Raw genomic sequence first — 12764 nt, forward strand, 5'->3', positions numbered from 1 at the left:
ATTTATATACTTCTCATGTTTATTATTTTTTCTGGGCTGCACTAAATACATAATTCATGTCATGTGATTTTTTAACAAATTTCTGTTGGACTTTACAAGCATTTAAATGTGTGATATGGTTTTAGTCTTGTAATGCATTGAAAAAGAGTCATGTACTTGAAAGCTTTGTTTATTACATTTTTGGTTCTTCTGTAGGGTATTCAGAGCTCTTAGTATATTATTTGTGAATCTATTATTTTTTCTTTGTGAACTCTGTTTAGCTACGTAAACTTGATGGTTTTGGAGACACAGACATTAAACTTATGTTTACTGTTCCTTTGTACATTAATAAGTAGCTATGAAAACTATATCACTTACCTTGGAGACTTGACCCTATGCTATCCTTGACTACATTAGCCATCATTGCCCTTGGGAATGATTCAGTTTCTCCATTATTTATACAATGTTGATGTTGTGTTTCCTAGGGTGGGTTTCACAAGTAAAGGTCTGTTTCATATAATACATCCTTCCTGCATTGTCCACAGCCACCTGCATTTCAGTGTTCAGTCGTTCCACTTATTTGTTGCTTCCGTTTTTCTATGGTCACTTTGAGTTCATCTGTAGTCCTGCGTTCTACCTCTTTGACTCTGTCATCCTTCACAAATGTTTCTATCCAGCTTGTTTAGTCCCTCATTATAACAGCAGTTCATGTCTGAGTCATCTGAAGCATCTGACACATCATCCTTACATCTCCATGAGTGCTCCCTTGTCTGTCTCTGCTTCTGCTTCTGTCTATTTTGTGCCTACATTTCCATTGGGAAATGCTACTCCATTCTGCGGTCCCTTTGGTGTAACTCTTTCACTTGTTTCCCTTTCACCGTCTTGTTTCTTTTCTCTTCTCCTTGTGATTGCCTTTGTTGTTTGTTTATTTCTTATGGGTATGTGACCTGTCTCTTCTTCCAGGTCTCATTTACTTCCTTGCAGGGGTTTCAGCATCTGAAATTGCACATCCTCCCAGTGACTCTGCATCAACCCTTCTATGTCTAAAACTGCTCTCCCAGTCTATGCCCTGCAGACAATTCACATTTTAACTGCTTGGGTTGTTTAGCCGTCTGTGATACTTTTGTTTAAACTTTTTAACATCCTCCATATTGTGTAGACTGCACTATTCCCATTCATAGGTTCATAGGTTCTTAGGTGTATACTAGGCTAACAACCATCTAGTCCATTATAACACTAGCTATGCAACCCAAATGTGCTCCACAAATTTGATTAAAAACAGGTGATTTACCAACTGCCTCTGTCTACATGTAAGAATATCTTGGAAACAAGAAATAATACCATCAAGGAATTAAAGAAAAACAATGACTATTGTCAGAAATGCCTGTCAATAGGCCCTTGGTACGTCCAGCTGCTGTATTACATCTTGTCTCAATAAGTGGTCTCACTCTGTCCTTGAAGATCAGAAGCATCCTTAGCTACCGTCCTCACATTCTGCAAACTCTCTTCTTGAAGTAACCCCTTCTAAGAAAAGCCTAGTACCATTCACCAATTAGAGCTCAGATCAAGCTCTCTCCTACTAACTATCCCTCTGAAACAGCCATCACCAGATGTGGTTGGGAGTGTGGACACTGTCTGTGTCTCACTTTGGTGCCTTCCCCAAGTGCTTATCTCTAAGCTACAGTGTTTATACTACATGTGTAGCAGGCACTGCATTAACAAAATCATTCCCTATTAAAATATTCACTAGGACATTATTGAACACTGCCACCTGCTTGCTCCCATGTTCTCCTATCCAATACAAGTAAACTAGCCAATGGTACTTTAAAACGTGTCCCTTCCATGACTGTAATTGGAGATAACTGCCCAAGCATGCATTGCTCCCTTTTATCCACCGCAAGTTTAATAATAGTTATGCTTAATGCTTAACTCTTTTGGCAATAGTATCCTTCTCCTCCACCAGGACAGAGTCTGTACTCCTGTGGTACTGGTGCAGCAACTGCCCTTAGACAACCCACTACTGTTCTGATGCTACCCTGCTTTCTGCCTCACATGACTTTTGTTTCCATCTTGTCCCAGTAGACAGTGTTACTGAACATGCCCTGTTTAGTTATACAAAAAATATTTGACTCCCAGACCCGGCTGTATAGTTGAACCAACAGCACCCTCATTTAATTGCAGAGCATACTGTGATTAGGCTGCCCCATAGGTCCCTTTATGGTCATGTGTACTGCTGTCTACCCACTTTTTGCACAGTTGTGACCTGATAGCAAGACAGAGGTCCCCCTTTCTCACCATCATTTCAACAGTGTTATACGCCAAGTCTGCCAACCAGATTATCATGTCCTCTGGCAGCGTACTGCTTTCTTGCTGACTAACCAAAAGACCTGATAGTCTTTCAGCTGTATTGGCTTAATGTCTACATATGCACTTATGAAAGTGTTTATGCAATACAGTCATTCATATTATCATGTGACTTTCTTCTGTAGTCTCTGAATTTTTTTTCCTTTATGTTTCAAGAGTTAGTTGCTCAGCCATTGTCCATGGTCAGTTTGCTTAATGCACACACTTTCAAATGTCAAAATAAAACTATCAAAGTCATCACATACTGAAGAAATAATAATACTAACATCTTTACACAAAAATTTAGCTCTAAGCAAGAATTACATATATGCACATCCTGAAAAGACAATAACTGAATTAACAACAAGAAAACTGATACTCCTCCTTAAGGGGTTCCTATTAAAAGACTGAAGACGCATTCTTTTGAATGGGTCTTGGTCAAACTTAAAAGACAGAAAAGGCAAAACATCGAAGCGGCTTTTAAGCAATTTCTTTCCCTGGGAAAGAATTCGCTTGGCTGCTTTATTACTTTCCCATTTTTGGCATTGTAGTGTGGTCTCGGAGTTGGTATATTTAAGTAGGTGGGTGTGGGGGGCAAAGTCCCCCACTTAACGTAATATTTAAAGTGCTTTCTTTTTTCTTTTTTTTTTTGTTGGAACAGCGAGTTTTTTCCCCTTGGAAAAAAATAGCTTTTCTGACAGTTCAACATTGTAAGGTTTCACTTACATGGGGTCGATTAATCACAGTTCACTTTTTTAAACGTTCAGTGATCTAATATAGACAATCCTTAAGAGTGACCATGTAAGCCATCTTAAAAATTATAGACCAATGACAAGCCTTCTGATGATGTATAAACTATATACTGGAAGTGATGCAGACTATACAGTCATTTTGAAAAAACTCATTCATAGCAATACAACAAAAGATTAACCAAATAAAGTTATATGGAACAAATTAACATTTGTTTAAAGCCATAATACAGAATTGTATAAAAAGGAAGAATCTAAGTATGCCATGGATAAATTACAAAAAAGCATTTGATAGCATCTCACATTCATGGATAAAGGAGTGCTTACAGATGTATAACATGCATCCTACATTGATCAATTACATTACAGTGACCATGAAACATTGGCAAACCACTTTACAGTTAAGCCATGACTAAGGGCAAATTATTATCCTCGGAATAAAAATTCAAAGGGAGATATTCCAGGGTGATTCTTTATCATTCCTGTTGTTTTGTCTTACCTTCAACCCATTAAGCTGTTAACTTAACAGATTAAGTCTCGGTTATAATTTGGCCCCCAGAATACAACCTTGCTTAAGACTTCTCATCTACTTTTTGTGGATAACTTAAAACTGTATAGTTCATCAGATGAGTAGTTGAAAGCACAACTACAAATGGTTAAAACTTTCTCAGATGATAAAAGAATGACATCTGGTCTTGATAAATGTACAAAAGCAATATTTAAAAGAGGAAAGCTGCAGTACCGAGAAAATATCTATCTGGGACAGGACTGTGATATAAAGAAACTTGAGCAAGAGGGAGTATATATATATTTTATCTATCTATCTATATATATATATATATATATATATATATATATATATATATATATATATATATATATATATATGGGGTCTACTGCTTTTGGTCAAATTACATTTGGTTGAAAATGATTTCAGCAGCCCACTTCAATGAAAGCTGATTTGACTAAAAGCCCATTTGGTCGAAAATGGAATATAGCCCCAGCCCCACTGCACTGCGACCCTGGAGTGAGAATATAAAGTTAGGGGGGTCATTTTGCAACTAGTTTTTACTGACATATGTTTCAATTTATTTTTAATGGATACACATGCATACAATAGTTCATACACTGCAATTATGTGGGTGGCTATGCCCCGCACACCCCCCAATGTGAGGGCACCCCCTTACTTTATATTCTCACTCCGGGGTCGCACTGCAGTGGGGCAGGGGCTATATTCCATTTTTGACCAACTGGAATTCGACCAAATGGGTTTTCAGTGAAATGCATTTTCAGTGAAGTGAACTGCCTGAAATCATTTTCGACCAAATATATATTTGGGAACCATCTCATAATTGCAGGATATTTCAATCATGCAGCTGTTCCATTCATTCTTAGCTAATTTAACACATCCAGCATAACTTTCATTATTTTATAGAGTCTTTTAGGTTAATCTTGGAGCAGCTTTATGACCAACCCTGCAAACAGTATAACCTTAAGTCTTTTTACTTACCTTATTATTTCATTTTTTTACAACAAATTAATATAAACATGCCAAAATATACCTGAATCTGCTTTCTTCTGCTGTTTGATTCTGTCATACTCTGTGCATCTTCTCGATTGGTGTTGCTTGATTTCCTGGTATCCCAAATCTTGTATGTAGTAGCTGCATTACAAATTGATCCAGCCCACTGTTGCTCACTCTCTCTTGTATCCTAATTATCCATGCTCCTCCTTCTTGAGCAGTTTTCAAGCCCATACATCCTTTTCCCTGTGTTTTGATTATGTCTGTTAGTTCCTATATTCTGTGAATGTGTTCCTGTAGCTCAGAAAATTGTTGTTTAACTTTCTCCAGCTTCTCTTGTAGATTTTCTACTTCTATTTGTTGCTCTTCTATTGTTTGTTTCAAGGAGCTCACACCCTGTTCTACTGTGATTCCTTTTTCAAGCAAAATGCACAATTGTGCCTCTTTATTTGCAGCTTTAAAATCAGCCATCTGTTCACATTTTGTTCTTGCTCACTCATCTTTCCTTCATGGTTGTATTTTATCAACATTTCTTTAGGCCTTCTCTAGAGCTTTGGGTTTAGGCTGCCAATTTGGCTGGGCTTTTTAATGCCCTTCTTTTTCAAAAAGCTGAAATGCTGATGTTATCTGAAGAAAGTAAATAATCCAAGACAGTTCACTTACCTGATTAAGAAATAAATAAATTAAATTACATTAAATGACATTATGAATAGTAATCACGCTTGCAAAAAAATCTTTTTAGTTTCATTTTGACTAAAGTTTTATGAAAGCATACATGTGTAGATATATATATATATATATATATATATATATATATATATATATATATATGTATATATATATATATATATATATATATAGGTTTACTATCAACATGTTTGTTTCGAATACTTACATACTTGAAAAACATTGTCGAAAGTTATGATAGCGACTGAGAAAAAGAACGAACAAAAAAAATGTCGACAATTCGAATTTTTCGAACATACCACCACATCAGGTGGCATACAACACACGTTTTGCAGGGGGACAAGCCTACGTGCACCCCCCACACCCCCTGCAACTTACATATACAAACTCCAAGATTGCACTACAGTGTAGAAAAGGGTACAATTCCTGATCTCCACTATAGTGCACTCTCCAACCAACATGCCGAACACACAACAGTGAATGCACATTACCATTCGCTGTTGTGCATTCTGCATGTTTTTTTTCACACATACAAACCTGTGCAGACTTACTTTCAAACATCCATTACCGCACACTGCAGCTGCGACATTGTGATGGTAAACCATATATATATATATATATATATATATATATATATATATATATATATATAGGTCTATGTCATAAGATCAAAAGTTCAAAAATAACTAAATGAATAAATCAAAACATTTGCCCCCACACCCCCTGCTGATTACATATACCAACTCTGCGATTATGCAAGAGTGGAAAATGGGCAAATTCATATTTTCAGTGTTTTGGGTTTTCAGTCTTTTGAACTTTCGATTTTATGACATAACTATAACTATATATATATATATATATATATATATATATATATATATATATTCACATGTGCATGTTTTGAACTAAATAAAATGTTACATGTAATCATGAAGTTAGTTCATTAAATGTATGTACATTTGTCTTAAATTATGTTATCACTCCATGCCTATTTGATTTTAGTATAGTTTTTTTTCTGCCTTTCTCTCTGTCAGTCTACCTATCTGTCCATCTATCTATCTCTCTTAGTATCCCTTTCTTTCTGTCACTCAGTCTACCTGTTTATCTGTCCATCTATCTATCTTAGTATCCCTTTCTCTCTGTCACTCAGTCTACCTGTCTATCAGTCCATCTGTCTGTCTTAGTATCCCTTATAATGTGATATATTCTTTATCATTTATTTTGCCTGAAATGAGTATTAAATTGTAATAATATCATAAGTACTAAACTCTCACAATTTCTAGATGAATACATGCATTTTGTAATTTTTAGTATAAGGTTTATTGGCTATAGATTGACACTAATTCTACAGCACAGCAGTTTTTATTAAATTCATTTAATTAGATCCCAGTTAATGTGCAGGAATGATTCATTTGATGACTAAAAGTGATAATTGTATGGGCAGTAACTAAATTAGTTTTCTCAGGTCTTACACAAATAGAAAAATATGACAGTGTGAATTTTCATCACATGCAAATTTAGTGTTTCTCCTTGACTGATGGTTTTAACATCTTTTATTAAAATATAAGTACTATATAAAGCCACAGGAACTAACTAACTCATCTGTTTTTTACTTATTTTTTTTCGTTTCTTCTAATGTTATAAGTTTCTATTGCCTTGACATGAATGGACCCCATTCCTAAGTTGGGGTGCAGTTAGTGTTCATGAACTTAGTACTGCTTCAATCTTTAGTGTTTGTCAAGAGTGCTCTTCTCAGCAGCCATGAGGTACCCAGAATTGTTTCCTTCTATGGTTCATATGAAGTTATCTGCATTGGCTACATATTAAGGTATGTTTGAATTTTCCTTTTTATTAGCCCCACTTCTCCTACCAGTGCTGTAAATATCTGGGTGATATTATTCCACAGTGGGACAGAGACTATAGCTTTGAAACAGAAGACTAGGTGTTGTTACCCTATAGAAAGTCTGGCTAGAAGACAAAGTTTGTGTAATAACAGTTTACTAGTAACTAAAGGATGTGAATAATGTGACAGATCATGTGACAACTAGTCATATTCAATGAACGAATAGGACTTGAAAATGAATTTAGAAAGATATGAACTATTCAAAATATATCATTATTCAAAATATGCCATACCTATAACCAGTGAGTTAAAGCAATATGGATAAAAAAATACATTTAATGCCAGCCCAGTAGCCTAAAGGCAAAGTGTCTTCCTCCTTTCTGGTAACTTGCACTTGAATAGTTACTTAAGCGTAGGACAGCTGCTAAATAAAATAAGAGTGAAGTAGAAAGTGAAGAGGCAATGGCCATCTGAGCTTCCTCAGGGGGCAATGGCCTCAAGTACTACACCATAAAGATCAGATAACTGCCACAAACTGCATAAGGCACAAGCTGCTTCTGTAAGTGTAAGCTCACAAAGAAGCAGGACACAGAGTGCCAGATGGACTGTTGCATTCTTGCTCCTTGATATGTGAATAGGGAATGTCCAGAAATGCCCTGGTCCTCTAATGTGATGATGATTAATCCCTACCACACAGCCCTTCCTGATCAAATAATGAAGGACTAAATAATGCATAACTGATGAGGGTCAGAGTCTGGGAGGTGAAGCAAAAAACATGTTACGTCTGAAAAGGTCTTTGTGCCAGTCCACCTACCCAGTTACCAAACAGTAAATATACAAATAAAAATGTTTCACTTAAGATATTTTTTTTTATCTTTAGTTCCTTACCATCTGCACTCAGTCAGCATACAAACAACAAACAGAATGTGGACATTAAATTAATGCAAACTTACATACAAAATAAATATATAATGTATTCATGGGGGCAGACAAAAATCATGGAAGATGTGATAGGATCAGAATTCTCATGATAGGTAAGCACAGATTGCTACTGCCTACACTTCCGTCCTTCCTCTTAACAGTATGCAACAGCAACATCAGCACTAGTCGAATGAGTCAAAGTTTATTAAATGGAGAACTTCAGTGAAAAAAAGTATACAGCACAGATTACAACATATTTTGTGATATTTAGAGCATAAAGTACAGTTATCACATAAATATGTATGGGCTTTGTGCTGAACAGCATGCTTCCCTTATGCACTGCTGATACATAATCATTTTTTTACTGACATTATGTATCAGCAGTGCATAAGGGCTTTGTGATGAACAACATGCTTCCTTATGCACTGCTGATACATAATCAGTCAGTAAAAACCTCCTTGATCTCAGCTGATCAAAAACGTAAGGAGCTTAGAACCTGCTGGTACTGGGGGGTGGGGCCATAATCTCATAGTTGAATATACTAACTCCGTATTCGTACAGAATTAGGGAAATGAAAAACTCCCCAAAACAGCACACAGGTATCTTGCATATAGTGAAATCTCACTATTCCAACAAGACTTTGATGAAAAGTGAATAGAACCAGTTGCAACTGGACAATCAGAACTTGATTACTGGGTCATTGAACAGAGTTTGGATAAAAGAGCAGTACACATAAGCAGGACCATTACAATGCCACTGAAACAGAAAATGTAGGCTCATGTTTTTTTTTTTGTTTTTTTTTGTAAAAGAACCATAACATTCAAAGAGAAGAATAACTAGCAGAAATGGTGTCCTGCATTAAAAGAGATATCATAACATAGGCAGCATCAGGAATGATGGCCATTTCAAGTATTAAAGTGTTAGTTGTAAGTGGTACCAAGTAAGCATGTTTCTATACTGGTAGCAAGAACATCAAGCAGACAAATGTAGCACATTTTACTCTAAAAAATACATTTTCATAAAGTATCAGTAAATTTGACAATACAATGTAGCTGTATGCTAGCACACCCTGTCATCCCTAACTGCTCGGTACTTTGATGAGTTAGCCTGTTTTGAAGTCTCCAAGTCCCAGATTATTTCTAATCTGCAGCGTGCAGCAGATTATCTTCCTCTCTGCATGCATGACTATGTCATAGTGCCTGCATACATCACAAATAGTGCCTTAACATTCACCACTGAAATCTGTACACAGCAACCAATAGCAATGTTTTACACATCATGTTTCACAGAATGGGGTGTCACCAGCTAATCCAGTGAGCAATTATTACAGAGAGCAAAGGAGCAGAAGCAGGGAAAGGAGTCAGTGAGGGTGTCAGTTTAAATCGAAACGTGAGAAATCCACTGAGGAAGGAGTTTTCAACGGTTACCAAAATGTACCACTCATAGTTGTTCTAACCAAAAAGAACATCATACTCTGATCATTTCTTTTTATTGCTTTTGTTATTTACTAATATTTAGCCATTTAATTCTGAAGAAAAACTGACATTTAGGAAGAAGCAATAGGTTTTCTTTCAACATTTCTGTATCTCTTGTCTCTGCAAAGCAAGGAGTTGAGTTTCACATTACTTAATAAACTGTTTATTATTTGCCATAGATTCCCATTCGCCATCTAGATTATGGGTTTCTCATCTAACAGCTGTCACCTTTGGCATGCCACAATTGCCTTGAAAGAGTAGTTCTATGGCATGCCATATATGTTTATTGGTTTACTTACTTAGTTACTTATTTAGTTATTCTTGATAGGGACATTCCTAGACCCAGGCCCAGTAGTTAGATTCCCAGAGTGACACTGCAATGTTCCAGGTGTTCGATAATATGCCATTTCACTGAAGTGGTCTCAACGTTATGAAGTTCGAGTAAGTGTTTTTTTTATTATATAATGTAGATACACACACACACACACACACACACACACACACACACACACACACACACACACACACACACACACACACACATATATATATATATATATATATATATATGTGTGTGTGTGTGTGCATGTGTGTGTGTGTGTGTGTGTGTGTGTGTGTGTGTGTGTGTGTGTGTGTGTGTGTGTGTGTGTGTGTGTAGTTCATCTGCTTATCTGCTTCAAAATGTAATTGTTGTTGAAAGAAGTATTTTACTTTTAAAATATAGGCATTATAAGCATTTAATAATGTCTACACAGACATGCACATACACATATATGCACTTGCGTTCGGATACATACATATGTGAAGGATTGCTTATGCCCCAGCAAAAAGATTATAAAAGGTAATAGATAAAACAATAGCAGAAGGAGTGTATGGTATAAAAGGTAAATAGACCAAAAAAGTGTCAATTATAATAAAAGAAAGAGCAAAATGAAATAACACAACATAAGAGAGAGGAGATTATTATTAGTGTGTGGTGCGAAGAAAGCACAAGATGGCATCTGTCATTAGCAACTGTTGGCTGTTAAGAATGAATATGCAATAAGTAAAAAAAAGATGTGACATTCTTACTATCAGTTTAAAGAAATAGTGAATTAAGCCTCTGATAAATGGTTGGTTAAGTGAGCAGTTAATAGTTACAGCATTAAGTAATGATACCAATGATGCCAAATGAGCACCATATTATTTATCTTAGTAATGAATGCAGTTATAATTAATATGAATAAAAAATGTAGAAAGTTCTGTGGGAGTATAGGCGATAGTCTGTTTCACTTATAATGATGTCATATTCAGACGATATAGTGGTACAAGCTAAAAACAGAACCAGGAATACAATTGTGATATCTAGGTTTAGAAAGTAAGAAAAATACAATGGTTGTGGTGGAAAAAGTAAAGGCAGGCAGTATGTATTTTCTATCATCAGCAATAACATTAGGAATATAATTCAGGAAGGTGACTCTGGTAAACAATGGGATAATATTGTGGAAGAGATGATGGTATATGTGGAAAACTTTTAAAATGGCATTTACAAAACAGGCATACTGTAGCTTACTAAGTGTTTCTAGGACTATGACCACCTTTTGAAAACAACCCCCCCCCACACACACACACACACAGTCATATGTGTGTGCATGTGTTCCAGTAGAAAAAGAAAATTAATTATTGAAATTATTATTTTTAAAACATTATGGGGATCAGGGTTAAATTCCATGAAAAGAAGAGTAATAATATTAAATATGAAGGAACAAGTTAGACCGGGACTGGCAAAGTCAATTGTCTAGTTAGCATATGTCCATCTTAATTGGATATTAGAAGTTAAAGAGGTTCAAAATACTAGTTTAGTGTAAAAGTATTGAGAGGAAAATATCAGAAGTTTTGGTAAATTATTCACATGTGAAAAAGGACATTGGCTACAGACAATTAAAAAGTTATAAGGTATCGGAGAATTATTAAGTCATGGAACCTGGCTATAGAAGGGATGGCATTAACTAGGGCACAATGGTATAATGGAATTATACAGGAACGTATTATTATGGAAGCATAAGCTATATTAAAGCAGATGCAAGTAAATATGAGTATGCCAGAATTGCTTTTTTAATTATTAATAAATTAGCTATCAGTAAAAGAATCAACATTATATAAAGTATATGAAGAGGAATTGTGTAGTGAGTGTACTACAGAAGAAACAACAGAGCTTGTCTTTTTACATTGTAAAAGAGTTAATTCTGTTTGGCTCGTAAAATTACAAAATTATGTTGGGATTCTCTTCACAATGTAGACATGGAAAATACAGTGAAACTGAAAAGCGGATTTGTGATTAGACTGAGAAAGCATTTTTCTAAAGCATGTGGTCAATTTGAAAAAAAAAAACTATTAGAACATAATAAATATGCTTATTAAAATATGGTATAAATAATATATTAAAAACTAAAATAAACCCTGAAAATATGGTTATGGCAAAAAATGTGGGAAAGTAAATGGTGAGAGAAATATAGAATGCAAAAGAAAATGGAAATTCACAAATGCATAAACGTAAATATTATGCATCAAGGTAAAATAGCAAATAATGAAACCGTATTTTTCCTGATGAGTGCCTTGGGATCTTTCACGTCATTAGAAGCTACCATCACTTCAGAGACATGGGGCCTTGGTTTAACATCTTACCTAAAGGATGGTATTCTCAGGAGTGTAACACCCCCTTATGCTGGCTGCAGTGTCAAAAATGGAAAATGAATCCAAGCTTCTGGTGTGGGAATAGAATCCACAGTCTTCTGTTGTTCTAAATCAAGGAGAAGTGTGCATCCCGTTGAACTGCTGGCATTAATGTATTCCTATTGCTTTGCTCCTTATCTACAAATGATTGCATCTCCAAAATGAATTGATATACTCTCATGAAATTTTCTGAGAACTTATCATCAAAATAAACTTTACCCATAAAATATCTACAGATTGTGCACCTACTTTGAAAGATGGGGTGGGTGGTAAAAGATATTAATTTTAATGCCAAAGCACATGTGTTTTTGTCTGACCAATTCAATGCTTGTTTTTTAAAAAGGATAATTAAATCAACATTATTTGAAGAAATGACAAAGGTAAATACTTGATTTCTCATGCAAAAAAGTACTTGCATTTTCTTTAAGCAAAAGTGGATTCAGATGTGATTATACTGAAATGCAGGAGTGGTAACCAGAGTGCAAGGCCTTTTCCCCAACATAAAGCAATAGCCATGCTTCTGGCAGCTGCCC

Source organism: Protopterus annectens, chromosome 11.part0 (genome assembly GCF_019279795.1).
Source record: "Protopterus annectens isolate FY-2018-M chromosome 11.part0, PAN1.0, whole genome shotgun sequence".
In the NCBI taxonomy this organism is placed as follows: Eukaryota; Metazoa; Chordata; order Ceratodontiformes; family Protopteridae; genus Protopterus; species Protopterus annectens.